Raw genomic sequence first — 18827 nt, forward strand, 5'->3', positions numbered from 1 at the left:
TATTGCAAGCCACTGAATTCTGGGGTGACTTTTTACAGAGTAAGAGTTTATTGGTAAAAAAAAAAATACCTTAGTTAATCTTGGCTTATGAAACTCATCTGGGAAATCAAATTAAATAATTTTTTCTATATATTTTTTTCAGTAGAGGGGGTTAAGAAAATTCCCTGAGACTCAAGAGTATGCATTAATATTACCTAATGGTATCAATCCTTATACTGAATCACAGAATATTTTGTTTTCTATTGCTGGGGAGGCAATTTAGCCATCAGTATCTCTTGATAATTATTACATCTGTTAGAGTGACTCAGCTCTTTATTTTCTATACAGCAATGCGATGAGTTTTTACTCTACCACCATCCTCCAGGTTAGCACTTTTCCCCATGAAAGTCTAGTTACTTATAGTTAACTTCAATATCACTCTTGCCACGTTCAAGGGCCAAGTCCTACTATGGGTCAACAATATCCCACAAAAAGGTACAGTGAAATCCTAATCCTGAGACCCATGAATGTGACCTTATTTGGGGAAAGGGTCTTTGCAGATGTAATCAAGTTAAAATGAGGTCATACTGGACTAGGGTGATGAAGGGGGAATATAGACCCAAACACACATGGGGGAGAAGTCATGTGAAGGCAGAGACTGTAGTGATACAATTACAAGCTAGGGAACACCAAAAGTTGTCAGCAACTTCCAGAAGATGGGAGATGCAAGTGAGAGTTTCTCCTTTACAGCTCTTGGAGAAAGCACAGCCCAGCCTACACTTTGATTTCATTCTTTTCTACCCAGTGAGAAAATAAATTTCCATTGTTTTAAGTCACACAGTTCATGGTACTTTGTTACAGCAGTCTTAGGAAACTAAAAACAGTAAGTTTTACTTGTATATATCTGTACCTTTTATAAAGGAAAAAAAAATATGAAGTTCAAGACAGAGGGGGCAAGTGTAGACAGAGGGGGCACACATGATAGTAACTTATAACACTCATGTTTTACCCCTAAAAGACTTCAATTTTAATGCCTCCATATTTGCAGATCTCATTAACTTAGTATTTTGAAGATCTGACTGAAAATGTCCTCTCCATAAGTCATGGGCAAAAATGCAACAACCTTTATTTTATTCCCAATACTTTTTCCATGATGCCAAATTCTGAACTTTTTGAATTATCATATTAATTTGAGCCACCAAATATCTGCCTCAAGTATCTTCTCCAGAAAGAACCCAGAAAGGGTGCAACTTCCTATTTTCAAGCTTCAAACTTGTATGACTTTGCTACTTTTGTTAACTTCAACTTTCAGAAAAACATAAAGAAACGATCTCACTGTATCACTCTAAGGAAAGGATCTAATGTTTCCATAGTAACTAAGGATGCTAATCCAAGGTGAAATACAAGTAAGAAAAAGTTTTCCCTTTTGGGATGCTTACCTTTTAGGGTAGATCTTGGGGCCACATGCTTTGGAGTTACTATATGTCAATGATTCCTAGAATTAAAAAAAAATAACATACAAATAAATATATTTTTCAAGGATAAATATTCTTATAGGTAGTTAATGCTTAAAATTTTCCATTCTAAACAAATTAGAAGGAAATAAAAATTAAATACAGTTGGTATGGATTTCAGGCTTGATATAATGGCCAAAATTAGGAGACAGGAGTTTGGGTTCTATGCCTTGTATTTCACTAGCTGTATGAACTTTTTTTAAAACATGTATTTAAAAAAAATTTTAATTTTATCAAGGTAACCTTGATTGTTAACACTATATGTTTCATGTATACACTATACTTCTACTTTTGTATGCCCACCAAAAATCTATGCTCATCACCACAAATTTACTTTCTGTCTGTCACCCTATACCCATTTTGCCCTCCCCATGTCCCTCTTCCAAACTGGTAACAAATTTAAAAGACACATGCACCACTATATGCACCGTTTAGCATTATTTTAAATAGTCAAGGTACAGAAACAGCCTAAGTGCCCAAGAACAGATGAACGAATAAAAAGGAGTCATATACAATGAAACATTACTCAGCCGTAAAAAAGGTGAATCTTGCCATTTGCAACAATGTCGATGGACCTTGAGGCTATTAAGCTAAGTAAAATAAGTTAGAGGGAAGAAGACAAATCTGTATGACTTCACTCATGCTTTATATATGGGATATTAAAAAAAACTAATAAACAAAACAAAATAAATGAAAAAATCAAATAAAACTAGCTGCCTGATTTGCTGTGTAACTACTGAGCAGTCATTTCACCACTTGACGGTTTCTTAGTAATAACAAATTTAGAAGCCTGTAATATTCTAAGGTATTCAGATTGAGTAAGAGTGACCATTTCCTAAGAAAATATGTTAGAAAGTGATTTAAAATAATGAAAAACAGCTAGGAGGCATGCCACTGTTTTTGTTCATTTTATGATTATGTAAAATGAATGTAACAAAACTCTTCCAATAAATCTGGCATTCTGTATGCATGCTAAGTGGCTTCAGTAGTGTCTGATTCTGTGCGATCCTATGGACAGGAGCCCACCAGGCTTCTCTGTCCATGGGATTCTCTAGGCAAGAATACTGGAGTGGGTTGCCATTTCCTTCTCTAAATATGGCATTATATCTTCTCTTAAATCCACCAAGTTAAACTTTAACTGTGAAATACTTTTCTACCTGAAAGTACTTTTCCTTGAAGTAACAGTTTTCTCTCTAAGGAAAATATATACATATTACTAAGAATGGATGAACAGTGTTAGTTGCTCAGTTGTGTCTGACTTTTTGCAATGTCATGGACTGTAGCCTGCCATGCTCCTCTGTCCATGGAATTCTCCAGGCAAGAACACTGGAGTGGGTTGCCATTTCCTTCTGCAGGGGATCTTCCTGACCCAGGGACTGGGATCGAACCCAGGTCTCCTGCATTGCAGGCAGACTCTTTACTGTCTGAGCCATCAGGGAAGCCCACAGATATATATATTTATATTTGTGTGTATATATATATATATATTTGTAGCTTCATGTCTACGTGTATGTGTATATCCTCCAACTTTAATTCTGAGTAATATAATTGTCTTTTTATAATTGAAAATATCATTTTATGTGTGTGTGTGTGTGTATATATATATATATATATACACATATATATATATATAGGCCACTCAGAAGTATCTTTAACCATAAAATTCTAGTCTAATTTACACTTAAACATAGTATATTTGATTGAGATAGAAATAGAATCTTCTCTTGACTAGCCATAAATACCTTATCACTTCTTAAGCTTACACTATCGTCTGGTGGGTACCATAACAGTCATCACTTTATTAAGTTTCTTAATACCTTTACTTTCAAGTCAGTATCAATAAGTCTGGAAGGTAAGAACCAAACATCTTTATATCATTTATATATTTTAGAAATTAAATTTTTATTTTTTCCTTTACGTTCTTAATATTCTCCAAAAATAAAGAGCCACAAATGATTCTAACAAACCTAAGGCAGTGCTTCCTGTGAAACAAACAAACAAATCCTATAATTAACTTAACCATGAATCATAAATACATCACTATTTGATTTTTTAAATATGATTGGTCATCAGCTGTATATATATGTGTGTGTGTATCTCAAATCCTAATTTTATTATACTAAGGATACCCACTGATGAGAAGGTAAACCTCTATTTACAGTTACTGGCACTATATACAACTCCAGATTACACATCAAAAACAACAGCTAAAATGAGAGTTATCCTAAAAACAAAAATGGGAAAACTGCAGGCAAGTCTTCATTCTTTATTTTCAATTATTACTAGGATCTTGACATTTGTATATATTTTTTCTTTTCTTCCAGGATGAAAGTAAAGATTACAATTATCCACTGGAATGATACCGTCTGAAATGGAAGCAGACTAACTTCATTCATTAAATTATAATTATGTTCCTCTTGTTTAAAAGCACAAGCTCTGAGGCAGCTGCCTGAGATGGGATGCTGGTTAAATTATTTACTAGCCACGTGATCATGAGAAATTCGTTAATTGGTACAAGCCTCAACTTCACCTACAAAGTGGGGAGGATAATGCTATTCAGCCTCAAAGAACAGATGAAAAGTAAGTAACATAATGTAATTCAGTTCTCAGTCCACTACTTGGCATATGGTAACTAGTGACTCTATAGTAACATTGTTAAGAGTCTCCCATCCATTATGAAGAGTCTCATGAGGGATGTGTATACACACAAAAAACGCAGTCAGTACCTAAAATCTACACATACTTCAAATAATTCCCCTCCTTATCCACATTACTTAGTTCAAAACTCACCCTTTCCATTTTAGGAACTGTTCCTTAAGGGTAATTTTATCTAAAGAATTTACCTGTTGGATGGGCTAACACCATGAATACCTCTATCAGATTTGTTAGATGCCATGAAGCAAAGGATGATGCCAGAGACTGGAAAGCAGGATGGAAAGGTTGGAAAGTAAAGAGTAATATCTAAGATTTATCCACAAAGGTCTGTGAACACCTCAGTGGATATAGAGGTGTTGCTGCTGCTGCTGCTAAGTCACCTCAGTCGTGTCCGACTCTGTGCGACCCCATAGACGGCAGCCCATCAGGCTCCCCCGTCCCTGGGATTCTCCAGGCAAGAACACTGGAGTGGGTTGCCATTTCCTTCTCCAATGCATGAAAGTTAAAAGTGAAAGTGAAGTCGCTCAGTCGTGTCCGACTCTTAGCGACCCCATGGACTGCAGCCTACCAGGCTTCTCCATCCATAGGATTTTCCAGGAAAGAGTACTGGAGTGGGGTGCCAGTGTTAGCCTTATTTAAAAGCCTTATTTAAGAGGTGTTAAAGCCTTATTTAAAAGTTAAAGAATGTTTGTTTAATTCTAATTGGAATAAAATTTGACTCAGCAGATTCTTATCAGGTATAGAGGGATTTAGCTAAAACTTCCCATCAGATGTGCCAACATATAGAGATAAACCAGGCAGAAGATACCTAAGTAGATTCCTTCAAATGGGTTAAAATCACAGGAATTACTGAATACCACCTTTGTGCTGCTTTATTCAAGCAAAGAAACCAGGCATTCATGGTAGCTGATTGTATAACAGCCTCTCTCTGGACAAGAACACATGGAAAGGCTTTCATTCCATTCACCTTTAAGTTCAGATTTCCCGTGCATAAAAAGAGTATAATACTAATTTTATTCCCACCTTACACTGTTTTTATAAAGGCAGAATGAGATAACCTATGGGGGAAAAAAAAGTGTCAGCACATCATATGCATAAAGTATTTATTTTTTAAATTATTGAAAATTTATTAAATTTTCCAATGTTATATCCTTGTTCTTGTTGGCTCAGACAATAAAGAATCTGCCTGCAATGCAAGAGAACTGGGTTCAATTCATAGGTCGGGAAGACTCCCTGGAGAAGGGAATGGCTACCTACTCCAGTATTCTTGCCTAGAGAATTTCATGGACAGAGGAGTCTGGCGGGCTACCGTCTATGGGGTCACAAAGAGTCAAACATGACTGAGCGACTAACACTGTCATTTTCACCATCCTTGTCACTTACCTGCTGCTGTAATAAGTTTAAGTTATATTTAAATTTTAATGATGGCTTTTATTAGAAACTCCATAAAAAGCACATGTGAGAACAGACAGGAAATTAATACATGAACAAATGAATAAATAGATGAATCTACCTCTGCTTAGAAGGATTGGACAAATCCGAGTTTTGAACAAAATCAGTGGGTATAAACATAAATGCATCGGCTATATCACTATACAAAAGAACCAGAAATCCATGAATAAGTGTAGACCTTCTTGGCAAAAAGCAACTATGAAGAGGCAGCAGCTGGAAAGTCTGGGTCAAAAAGGATTATTTTAATCTAGAGAACAAAATGTCCTGATCTACACCCTGCTCAATTATTTAGAACTAAAATGTATGCTGGTAATTTATTCAGGACAAAATAATCCTTCCCAAGTGACAGCTTGTTATTGTTTAGTAATCAAGCCGTGCCAACTCTTAGTGACCCCATGGACTGCAGCACACCAGCCTTCCCTGTCTTTCACTGTCTCCCAGGATTTGCTCAAACTCATGTCCACTAGGTCAATGATGCTATCTAAGCATCTCATCCTCTGCTGCCCTCTTCTCCTTTTGCCTTCAATCTTTCCCCGAATCAGGATCTTTTCCAAGTCAGTTCTTCACATCAGGTGGCCAAAGTATTGGAGCTTTAGCTTCAGCATCAGTCCTTCCAGATTCAAAGTTGATTTCCTTTAGCATTGACTGGTTTGATTTCCTTGCAGTCCAAAGGACTCTCAAGAGTCTTCTCCAGCACCACAATTCAAAAGCATCAATTCTTTGGTGCTCAGCTTTCTTTATGATCCAACTCTTACATCCTTACATGCCTACAGGAAAGACCACAGCTTTGACGATGCGGACCTTTATCAACAAACTGTTGTCTCTGCTTTTTAATACTCTGTCTAGGTTTGTCATAGCTTTCCTTTCAAGAAGCAAGTGTCTTTTAATTTCATGGCTGCAGTCACCATCTGCAGTGATCCTGGAGGCTCCCAAAATAAAATCTGTCACTGGTTCTACTTTTTCCCTTTCTACTTACCATGGAATGATGGGCCCAGATGCTGTGGTTTTAGTTTTTTGAATGTTGAGCTTTAAGTCACTTTTTTACTGTACTCTTTCACCTTCCTCAAGAGGCTCTTTAGTGCCTCTTTGCTTTCTCCCTTTAGAGTGGCATCATCTGCATATCTGAGGTTGTTGATATTTCTCCTGGCAATCTTGATTCCAGCTTGTGAGTCATCCAGCCCAGCATTTTGCATGATATACTCTGCATAGAACTTAAATAAAAAGAGTGACAATATACAGCTTTGTCTTACTCAGTTCCCAATTTTGAACCAGTCCATTGTCCCATGTAAGGCTCTAACAGTTGTTTCTTGATTCATAAACAAGTTTCTCAGAAGACAGGTAAAGTGGTCTGGCATTCTCATCTCTTTAAGAATTTTTCAGTTTGTTTTAATCCACACAGGCAAAGGTTTTAGTGTAGTCAATGAAGCAGAAGTAGATGTTTTTCTGGAATTCCCTTGTTTTCTCTATATTCCAATGAATGTTGGTAATTTGATCTCTGGTTCCTCTGCCTTTTCTAAATCCAGCTTGTACATCTGCAAGTTCTTGGTTCACATACTACTGAAGCCAGACTTGAAGACTTTTGAGCATGACCTTTCTAGGATGTGAAATGAGCAAAATTCACAGTAATTTGAGCATTCTTTGGCATTGCCTTTCTTTGTGATTGGAATAAAAACTGACCATTTCCATCCTGTGACCACTATTGTTATCCAAATTTGCTGTCATATTGAGTGCAGCACTTTAACACAGTCATCTTTTAGGATTTTTACAGAGCTCAGCTGGAATTCTATCACCTCCGCTAGCTTTGTACGTAGTGATGCTTCCTAAGGCCCACTTGACTTCACACTCCAAGATGTCTGGCTCTAGGTGAGTGATCACACCACTGTGGTTATTTGGGTAGTAAGACCTTTTGTATAGTTCTTCAATCTTGCCACCTCTTCTTAACCTCTTCTGCTTCTGTTAGTTCTTTTCTGTTTTTCTCCTTTATTGGGCCCATCCTTGCATGAAATGTTCCCTCGGGATCTTCAATTTTCTTGAAGAGATCTCTAGCCTTTCTCATTCTATTGCTTCCCTCTATTTCTTTGCACTGTTCACTTAAGAAGGCCTTCTTATCTCTCCTTTCCCTTCACTGGAACTCTACGTTCAGTTGGGTATATCTTTCCCTTTCTCCCTTGCTTTTCACTTCTCTTCTTTCCTCAGCTATTTTAAAGTCTCCTCAGGCAACCATTTTGCCTTCTTACATTTTTCCCCCCTTAGGAATGGTTTTGGTCTCCACCTCCTGTACAATGTTACAAACCTTCTTTCACCTTCACTGGTCTCAGACAGGTTCAATTCAGTTCAGTTCAGTCGCTCAGTCGTGTCCAACTCTTTGCCACCCCATGAATCGCAGCACACCAGGCCTCCCTGTCCATGAGCAACTCCTGGAGTTCACTCAGACTCACATCCACAGAGTCCGTGATGCCATCCAGCCATCTCATCCTCTGTCGTCCCCTTCTCCTCCTGCCCTCAGTCCCTCCCAGCATCAGAGTCTTTTCCAATGAGTCAACTCTTCGCATGAGGTGGCCAAAGTACTGGAGTTTCAGCTTCAGCATCATTCCTTCCAAAGAACACCCAGGGCTGATCTCCTTCAGAATGGACTGGTTGGATCTCCTTGCAGTCCAAGGGACTCTCAAGAGTCTTTTCCAACACCACAGTTCAAAAGCATCAATTCTTCAGTGCTCAGCCTTCTTCACAGTCCAACTCTCACATCCATACATTACCACAGGAAAAACCATAGCCTTGACTAGACGGACCTTAGTCGGCAAAGTAATGTCTCTGCTTTTGAATATACTATCTAGGTTGGTCATAACTTTTCTTCCAAGGAGTAAGCGTCTTTAATTTCATGGCTGCAGTCACCATCTGCAGTGATTTTGCAGCCCCCAAAAATAGTCTGACACTGTTTCCACTGTTTCCCCATCTATTTCCCATGCAGTGATGGGACCAGATGCCATGATCTTCGTTTTCTGAATGTTGAGCTTTAAGCCAACTTTTTCACTCTCCTCTTTCACTTTCATCAAGAGGCTTTTTAGCTCCTCTTCACTTTTTGCCATAAGGGTGGTGTCATCTGCATATCTGAGGTTATTGATATTTCTCCCGGCAATCTTGATTCCAGCTTGTGTTTCTTCCAGTCCAGTGTTTCTCATGATGTACTCTGCATAGTAGTTAAATAAGCAGGGTGACAATATACAGCCTTGACGTACTCCTTTTCCTATTTGGAACCAGTCTGTTGTTCCATATCCAGTTCTAACTGCTGCTTCCTGACCTGCATACAGATTTCTCAGACAGGTATATATCTAATAATAATGTATATATGATCACCATCAGCTAGAAGTATATGATGGCACTGAATCCTCCAGGGCAATAAGCCTTTACATAATCAGTGGTAAACAAACACACGGGCTCTGAAGTCAGATTAGGTTCTAAGCTTCACCACTTTTCTGCTACATCAACTCAAGCAAACCTTTTAACCGTTACCATCTCAGTTTCCTCAGTTGAAAATCAAAAATAATATTAACCACCTTGAAAGATTCTTGTGACAATAAAAGAATATATGAAAACTATCAGGCATACAGCATGCATTCAATAAATGATGTCTACTATTACTGCATTATTTGAACAGAAAAAGATAGCAGGAGGTGAAAGAGACACCATTCATTGACTACATATTCTAAAAAGTCACTATATTTAAATTGTTTCTCCTTACATCTATCCTCTTAAGTTATCAATGGCATTTTCCATCACTGAATCAGCAGGTATTTCTTATGAGTTTTTACTTCCTTCTCAGGTATCTAAAACCCAACCTGAAATTTCCATGGGAGGTAAAAGTCATACAGATATTAAATAATCCATGTTTATTTGCACAATTTCCATTAGCTTGACTTGACATAATTTAGTATTAAAATCCCGGTTATTAAACTTAATACTATGCATGAGATTACATTGAAATGCATTTTCCAGTGGAAAGTGGGATGCATTTCTAATCATGCTGTCTATCTACAAGCAAACAAATGGTCATTTGATGCTTCTGTCATTATCATGACGTACAATACCAACCACAGAGATCACTAATGGGTTCCCACACATACACTCAAGGTAAATAACAATACAACATGATACATAACAGGCTTTAGGGTTATTAAGAGATAATCACATCCTTGGGACTTTTACTGGGCACAGTAAGTGGCACTGCTAAAATACGATTATCTCTCCATAAAGAGGGTTCTTGCAGTTTTCACAAAGGGAGGGAAAAAAAGTTATTACCATAGGAAAAATGTTCATTCATTATACTGAAACATAAATTTCACAATCTAAGCTAGTGAAGAGGGCTATCCTTGTGATGACAATATTACGCAGTGTAGGAGGCTTCATATCAAGGTTACACAGGTACCATCACCTTGAAGAATCTGGATTCAAGAGCCATTTTCTGGAAGACTAATTTCTAGGGTCTTGACTACAAGATAAACAGGGCTGGAAGATGCTTAAGGGCCTAGAGATCTAATCTATTTGAGACTGAGAATAGCGATGGGAATGGCTTATGCAGCTTATCAGCTGTAAAGTTAGAGACTTGACATACTAAGCTTCCAGAATTGTCCTGATGTAACATAATTAGACAAGATCACCTGAGGGTATAGAGACAGATGTTTGGTTTCCACAAGGTCCCAGGACAAACAACCAGTGTCGAAGTAGGGAAGGGTGACAAGTGGATTTAGACTTAGGAGAGCAGGAGAAAGAAACAGGCATGAGTCATTGGCACTGTTCTCAAGGATGGAAAAAAAGCTTATACACAAGATAGAGCACTACTGAAGGGTTCTAATAAGCAAGAAAACTCTGCTCGTCTAAAATTACTCCAAATGGTGCTATTTTCTGATCTCCCTAACTCATAGAAAATAGGCAAAAGTTACTCTTCTTGAGTCTCCACTTACTCATCAATAAAATGGGTTTTAAAAAAGCTCTCTTTGGAGTTACTGGGAAAAGTAAAGAAAATATTGAGTATGAAGATGCTCTGTACAAATAAAACACCCTATATTTATCATACATTATTATTTAGAAGGATTCATTACATAAACTTTAAAAATGGGGTGAAAATACATAATTTCTCAAAGGCTCTGCCAGTGGTATAACTTAAGCTTATTTATATTAAAAATAACATTAGTAAAGGATACATAACAATTAATTTATTGCAATATGCTTGGAATTATAAGCTTGGTATTTTGGTCCCAAAGATACTATCCTCAAAGAATTTACAGTCTTAAAACATGTACAAAGGTGTTATTGATCTTAGCAGTTTACTCTCAAAGAATCAAAAATTCTATTGGTCTAAATCAGTGATTATCAAACAGAGGCAACTTTGCATCCAAATCTAGAGATATTTTTGATCACCATAATTGGGGAATGGAGGTGGGGGTGGTTTGCTCTGGCATCTAGTAGGTAGATGACAAGAATGTTGCCAGACCTCCCATGAAACACAGGACCCTATTCTCTGTTCTAAATATAGACACTAAATGTTATCACTTAACTCATAATTTGAATGACCTGCATCATTAGGCACCCTCATCTACAATTCAGTGCTGTGATAAACTACCTCATCAGTCTCTATATCCTACGTATAGAGATGGAAAATGATTTTCTTCAAATTATTGAAGCCCATATCCAAATGCAGGCTCTTTAGCCCTTTAAATTTCCATTATGAACAATTATCAGTTTGACTAAATTCAATTCTGTCTTTCCCAAAGGGAAACCATAGGGGAAGAGTCAATGTGTTGGCAATCTGCAAAACCAGAAAATGAAATTTGCAAGGGTTCACCATTATCACAGAAATTTGGCACAGCTGTAATGACAACCTGTCAGTCTCCATTCCCAAGTCATATATAACTCCAATGCCTGGCATTCCACCACAGTCTAATATGTCACATTATGTGACATGATATGAAAATATATTAGACACTTAGAATTTTATATTTCCTATAAGTGCCTGCTCTCTATTTCAGTTTTACCAACACAGGGGGGAATAAAATACCTGCATTTCTGCCCAACAAATGGAAGACAAATGAAATGAAGCCAGAATTGCAGAAAGTATTAACAACTATAGATGTCAGAGTCCAAATATTTTCACATGGATAATTTCATAAACTTTTAGATGAAATACAGTATGGAATAGTGGTTGAGAGTATAGAATATGGCTTTCAGAATTCAGATCTCCACTTTCTAGCTGAGTGACCTTCAGGAAAGTACTTCTCTGTGTCTTACCTTGTTACCTTCCTCGTGTATTAAATGAAGGTATTAATCCTATTTGCCTCACAGGGCTGCTATAAACGATTATATAAATAAATGTTTAGAAACTGTTTAGAATCCTTCCTAATACACAGTAAAGTCTATGAAGCTATCAAGCGATTGTTTATAATAAAAAGAAACACCTTTATAAAGCAGAAGATATGATCCCATTTTACTGGAGAAATAACCTAAGTTCTACAAGTATAAGAAACTCTTCGCAGATTCACTCTTTCCTTGAGTTTGCTCAGCACTGCCCTGTTTTCAAAGCTGCATGGACCTCAGAGTGCTGTGTGACTGCTGTATGAGAGCTCAGCTCCCAGAGCATGTTAAGAAGTACATGGCACACCACTATATGCAGTGGGTGACGCAACAGGGGGGTGGGGTGAAGGAAACAGTCTGGAGGTCTGAAAGGTTCAAAATCTGGTCCCTCCAGGCAGAATTTCTGTTCATGGCCTTAAGCGACTTGTATAAAAAGGAAACCACAGTAAGGGCTCTGAACTCCAATTTCAATCTTGAAAAATAACGGTTATAGGAAATCTCAGTTTTCAAAAATATGGTCATAAGACTTCGAGGGGCACACATCGTTATTTTTATTTTCAGAACAGTTCAATATAAGTCTATGCGTGCATGCATGCATGTGTGTGTGCTCAGTTGTGTCCAACCCTTTGTGACCTCACGGCCTATAGCCCCCCAGGCTCCTCTGTCCATGGAATTCTTCAGGCAAGACTACTGGAGTGAGCTGCTATTTCTAGGGCCAACCCAGTGATTGAACCTGCATCTCCTGTTCCTCCTGCATTGGCAGGCGTATTTTTTACTACCACACCACCATGGTACTTAGTTAATGTGTGTGCAATTATTTACATGTTTGTTTTAATGTTTATTTTCCGTTGATGACAAGTTTTCATCATTTATATTACTGGTGTAAGTATTTTTCAGATCCAGAATTCCTTTAAAAATCCATTAAATTTATAGAATATGTTAAATAGACAAGAGTAGAGATGGTATGCAGCTATGGTGAGGTAAGATACAGTAAGATAAGATAAGATAAGATATATGGTAAGATATAGTCAAAACTATGTTTTTTCCAGTAGTCATGTAAGGATGTGAGAGCTGGACCACAAAAAATGCTGAGCACCAAGGAACTGATGCTTTCGAATTGATGTGCTGGAGAAGACTCTTGAGATTCCCTTGGACAGCAAGGAGACCAAACCAGTCAGTTCTATAGGAAATCAATCCTGAATATTCATTGGCAGGACTGATGGTGCAGCTGAAGCTCCAATACTTTGGCCACCTGATTGGAAAAGACCCTGAAGCTGGGAAAGATTGAAGGCAGGAGGAGAAGGGGACAACAGAGGATGAGATGGTTGGATGGTATCATGGATTCAAAGTACATGAGTTTGAGAAAACTCAGGGAGATAGTGAAGGACAAGGAGGCCTGTTGTGCTGCAGTTCATGGGGTCGCAAAGGGTCGGACATGACTGAGTGACTGAACAACAACAATGGTAAGATATGTTATCCTGGTATATAACTGTCCAAAAATTGAGGAATATTGATATTTGAAAGGGAAATTATATATGAATATGTGAGCCCAGAATAAAAAGGGTTTCAAATATGGCCCCTGTTTTTCACTGGAAGCATCAGTTTATTCTGGCTTTCTGCAAGAGTACTACTTTCCACAAATCACATTTGAGACCTGCATTCCTTTCCGTATCTATTGCTATTCATGACCCAGAAAGAGATCTATGTAATGGTCTTCTTTAACGACATTTGCACTAATTGCACAATGGCGTATCTTGAAAGGAAAGCGCGACCAAAACCAAAGAAAATACAAAGCATGACCATGGAGGGAGAGACTTGGTGAAGCAAAAAGGCCAGTGTCCTCTGAGCAAAGGGCTACTGGATGCTAAAGCAAACCTTCAAGCTCGGTAAATGTTTACAATACCAGCGGATAGTTTGCTATTATCACGAAGAATGAAATAGTAACTAGACAGCACAAAGGGGATGAAAGAAATGATATTTTATGACTTAGTGAATTGAGCTACACACACGATAATTCCCAGGATTGATTTCCCGTCTACTTTTGTAGCAAACAGCCATCATTTTGGAAATCCACGCAGAAGTACGTGAAGAATGCAAACATTTTCCTAGTCAGCACCAGGTTTCTTTAGCATTCTTGCAAATAAACTTAGAACTTTACACACACAGACATACACCCTTTGATTCTGAGGACTGTACACTTCATGCCAACATGAAATTTCCCTAGTTCACTGTAAATCAGTTATGACTTAACAAAACTCCAGGATAGGCACTGCTACTTTTGAAACCTATTGAAAAATCATCGTGGTGTCCTACATTTTCATAGGTAGGAAAATGCTTAATGTGTAGTCTAGGTCCAAAAAAGCTTGGTGAACTGGTAAGAGAATAGGTTTCTCAATTAGAGAAACACTGGTTCAAAGCTAGCTATCTCATTTACTCCTATATGACCAGAGGCAAAGGATTCTCTCTTAGCTTCAATTTTTGCATTTGTAAAATGAAAGCCATAGTGACTGTCAGCACCTGGCATGTGATATTAATTCAAAGATCATGATGGTCACTCCTATCCTTACTCTGAGTGAAACTTTATTCCCTTGTTCTGTCCTTAGAAAGAGACCAAGGCACTTAAATGATTTCTCAGACTAAGAAGGTTATCCAAATCAGGGGTCAACTTTCCTTGACAGTTGGTATGTGCTAACGTATATTTCCTTGATGATTTGCTTAATTCCTTAAAATAATTATTTGACCTTTTCACTTTGTACCATGTTATAATTTTCTAAAAAAAAAAAGTTAAAATACTCTAGGAGAAATTCACATTTTTTTTGATAGCCTGCTTCTATTAAGAAAAGCACACAAAGAAATAATACGTCTAGTCATATATTTTTATCTCTGCATTCAACCTTATTTATGTCTTATCTCATGCAGCTTTTGAAAAACCCCACTGCACATCTGTGAAATACTGAGAGTCACAAAGGCAAATACCATCTTAGTAATACAAAAATAGCTTTGATCTGACAGACCACCTGAAAATCTTGGCTATCCCCAGCCAGGATTCCCTAGGTCAGGTTTTGAGAACTACTGCAACAGGATGTCTTGGAAGAAGAGAGAAGCCATACCTCACTTAAACAGAGAGATAAAAAGAAATAATAAAATATATGTGTGAACAACATTTAGGGAGTAGATGTCCAGAAAACAATTTTAGCTTAATTTTCTCTTCATAAGAGTAAATAAAGATCTCTGCTTTGCCGGGGAGTCACTCTTTGTAATTCGGCTTTCTGGCTGGTGGAATCAGTGGGGGTAGGGTGGGAGGACTGGATAGGGACTGGGTGACCCAGGCTTGTTCATCCCTCCTGAAAAACTACCGGGATGTAGAGAACACATAAGGTACAAGCAGATACAAACACTTTCCTGAGTTTAATCTATGAGCTTTTGGGTGCAGGTTCAAGCGTCTCAGAAGTCACCTGCCTCTATCCTGGCAACTGCCCAAGAGAAGCAGAGGTGAGACCCACAGAGAGACACCTATGAGAGCACAGTGTGAACCCCTGGATTCAACTATGCCTAAATTGAATCTAGGGAATGGCAATGATAAAATTAAAACTAAAAGAAAAATCCAGAAGAATATCCAGAAGAAAGCACATTTCTGGCCCAAACAGATAAAGTCATAATACAGTATGGACAAGTTTTCTAGTCCATAAGCTTCTGGACTAGAAAATGGGAAAGTTCATGCCACACTGAATACAGACATCTGGTACAGTACATAATAAGTGTATGTGTCTTAAGACAAACAAGCCCTTGGAAAAATTAATACAGATACATCTTCTAACTATATGCTCCGTTGTTATTCTCCTCTACCCTCACTTCTGCTCCAAAAACTAAGGCTTCCTGATCCAGGCCAAGGCTGAGGGGCTGGAACTTCACACTAGACACAGTGCTTCTTAACTAGCGGAGGCAATGTCCCTTCCCTCCTAGAGCACACGGGATAGTGTATGAGACATGTTTGACTATCACAGCTTGTGGAGGGGGTTTTACTGTCATCCGGTGGGTAGAACCCAGGGATGCAGCTAAATATCCTACACTGAACAGGACAGATCCCCAGAGCAAAATGTCAGTACTGCTGAAGTTGAAAAGCTCATCTCAAGGAAACAACCTTGGCATGAGAATCATTTTCTATTTTCCTAGGCTAGTACTCTCTGAATTGCCAATGCACTATCTAGACTTCTAAACACATCTAGGCAATATTACAAAGCCCAGTATGAAGCGTTACTATTTCCCAAAGTTGTTTGTATTCATACCATATTGTTCACAGACTAAAGTGTTTTAATTTGAGTCAACGCACTAATGAAAATATACACAGATGCATGAGTGTATAGGCACTTGCTTATTCAAATCAGGCCATAGTTGCTTTGACCACAGTGTTCTGGGTAGAGGGGTAGAAACTGAAAGAAATCATCAAAGAAACTTAATTTAATGGATGGGCTATTTGAGCTTCAAAACATGTTCATTTGGTTTGAGGCACACCCTGACAACAAAAAGAATGGGTGATAATTTCTACTGAGGAGATCTGATAAATGGAGGAAAAAGAGACATTTAAAAGTCTATACATATAGAATTCATGCAATGTGCAGCAGAATGACACTTCATGGGAACAATCTAAGCTTTTATTTACCAGCTTCCCTGAACTTCCAGGAGACCATGGCAGGCAAAGATGTTCTCCCAAATCCCACAGTTCCCATTCATTTCAAAATCCTCTCCTGTCTGTCTTTCTCTCCCCTTGTCATTTACAGTCTGTGCTCCAAAGACAGACTAATGGGGCTTGATTTTGTTACCCTAGCCAGCATTCCTACAGGATACTTCATCCTGTAATCATCATAGTGCCCGCAGTGCGTGTCTATGAAATTAAAATGGAAGAGATTGATTCTTCAGGTATGCACTTGCCGCTTTTGACAGTCACTCCAGATCAGTTCCTCTGAGGCAAGACAGCTCGTGCACAAAAAACACCTCTGCTTATCAAGCTGAGGCTCTGCGCCGGTGAGATGGCAATTTGGGGCCCATATGACAGCAGCCACAGACGAGCTAGGGAGCTCAGGAGAGTGAATTCTGGTCATCCTGCAGAATTCCATTAATCTGAAATACACTAATCTGAAGCTTCAAACTCTTCTCCATTTTAAAGCTCAGGTCCACTTACAACATTACATAAACACAGGTGGTTCACTCAATAAAACTAAAAGACACTGCCGAGAGCAGGCATTTAGATGTTCAGTACATCAGGATCTAAATTGGGGTTTTTTAAACCTTTAAACATATTTTGTTGTGGCAAAATAAATTTAAAGGGAAACTTGCTATGCTTAACTACTTTTAAATGTACAAATCAGTGCATTAGGTAGATTTACCATGTTGTGCAACCAACTCCATTATCCATCTTCTGATCTTCCTCATCATCTCTAACAGAAACTTATATTCATTCAACAATCATTCTCTAGGCCCTGGTAAACTCTGCTTTCTGTTTCTATAAATTTGACAATTTCTGGTGCCTCAGAGAAGTGGCACTTTTATCGCTGTTTATCCTTGTGTGTGTGCTGGATTTCACTAGCATGTTTTCAAAGTTAATTCATGTTATAGCATGTATCAGAAGTACACTCCTTTTTCAACTTAATAATATGTTATTATATGTATAGGTATCATTTTGTTTAGCTAGTCTCAATAATGCTGCTATCATCAAGGGTACAAAAGTACATGAATGCCTTCTTTTAAAATTTGATTCATTTTAACTCTTTTAAAAGCATTATCTGACGACTGCAAAGTTGTTATGAAATAAGGTAATCTAATGTTCTTTTTGTCATATAATCCTACATGACTCATTGTTCCATAGGGAGAGAAAATATTTCATAAATAAGAACACTGCCACCTGGGACTTTGAAGTTATTTTTCAAAGCATATACAATAAATAAGTTCATGTGTTGGTAATATTCTTTCTTCTCTCTGTGGTCACCCAAAAATACCCGGTCCTTATCAACAGGTCATGAGTAAATAATACTGCTTCAAAGCAGCTCACTATGTCTTTGTTTAAGTTAAAATGGTCAAATTATGCGACTTTATTTCATAAGCCACTTCTCCCTCTTATAATACAAAGAGTCAAGTGACAGAGCAGAGTAAGAAGTAATATTCTGAAGTTTCTGACCACACATGCCCTTCTTAACTTTGTCCTGTATTAATTATGTAGTTCCACGAATAGGAAACTCAAATATTAGGCTGTACAGAAACACGACCTCAGAGGAAATCTAGCTGCGAAAAGGATAGAATTAGAAGGAAAATGATCTTAAAGTTGATACAAATACAATTAGTAACAAAATAATCGTTTCAAAAACACAGATTGCTAAATGTTATAATAACAACTGCATATCAAAAAGTGAAAATTTGTAAACCATATTTTAAGAGTGAAGCTCTTCTCATTTAAACAATGGCAGAACTCTACATTTTAAGATGTTTACTAAGTCTTGGTCACTCTGGAATTATTAATTTACTGAACTCTCATGGCACGTCTGTGGGAACAAATTATTAGCATTTTAATTTAAAGCTAAGGAAACTAAGAGTTCAAGTAACTCTCATGGGGGCACATGGCTAATAAATGGTAGAGGCAAACTTTGAACCAGTATCTATGTGACTCTTGAGAGGAAGCTTTTTATGACTGTGTTATCTAGAATCAGCCCAAACCATATTTCACAACTGGGACAATGCTTCAAACAAATATGTGTTTATGAGGGAGATAAGAATTAATGTGCCTTGTGAATTAAAATGGGTCCCCTCAGAGATATAAAGAGGGAGTCTGCCTAGCTTGTGTTGGACGGAGTCCGAATTATCTGGTCTTTCTCCATTCTGAAAATTTAGCAA

The 18827-nt window shown here is 37.8% G+C and overlaps 1 long non-coding RNA gene across 1 annotated transcript in view; it reads right to left on the reverse strand.

The window, feature by feature from the left end:
- LOC108633370 overlaps positions 1419-18827 on the reverse strand; it is a 244151-nt gene continuing 226742 nt past the window's right edge. The window contains exon 3 of the long non-coding RNA XR_001917032.1: positions 1419-1474. This is a non-coding gene — a long non-coding RNA (uncharacterized LOC108633370). The remainder of the gene's footprint in view (positions 1475-18827) is intronic.

Source organism: Capra hircus, chromosome 22 (genome assembly GCF_001704415.2).
Source record: "Capra hircus breed San Clemente chromosome 22, ASM170441v1, whole genome shotgun sequence".
NCBI lineage: Eukaryota > Metazoa > Chordata > Mammalia > Artiodactyla > Bovidae > Capra > Capra hircus.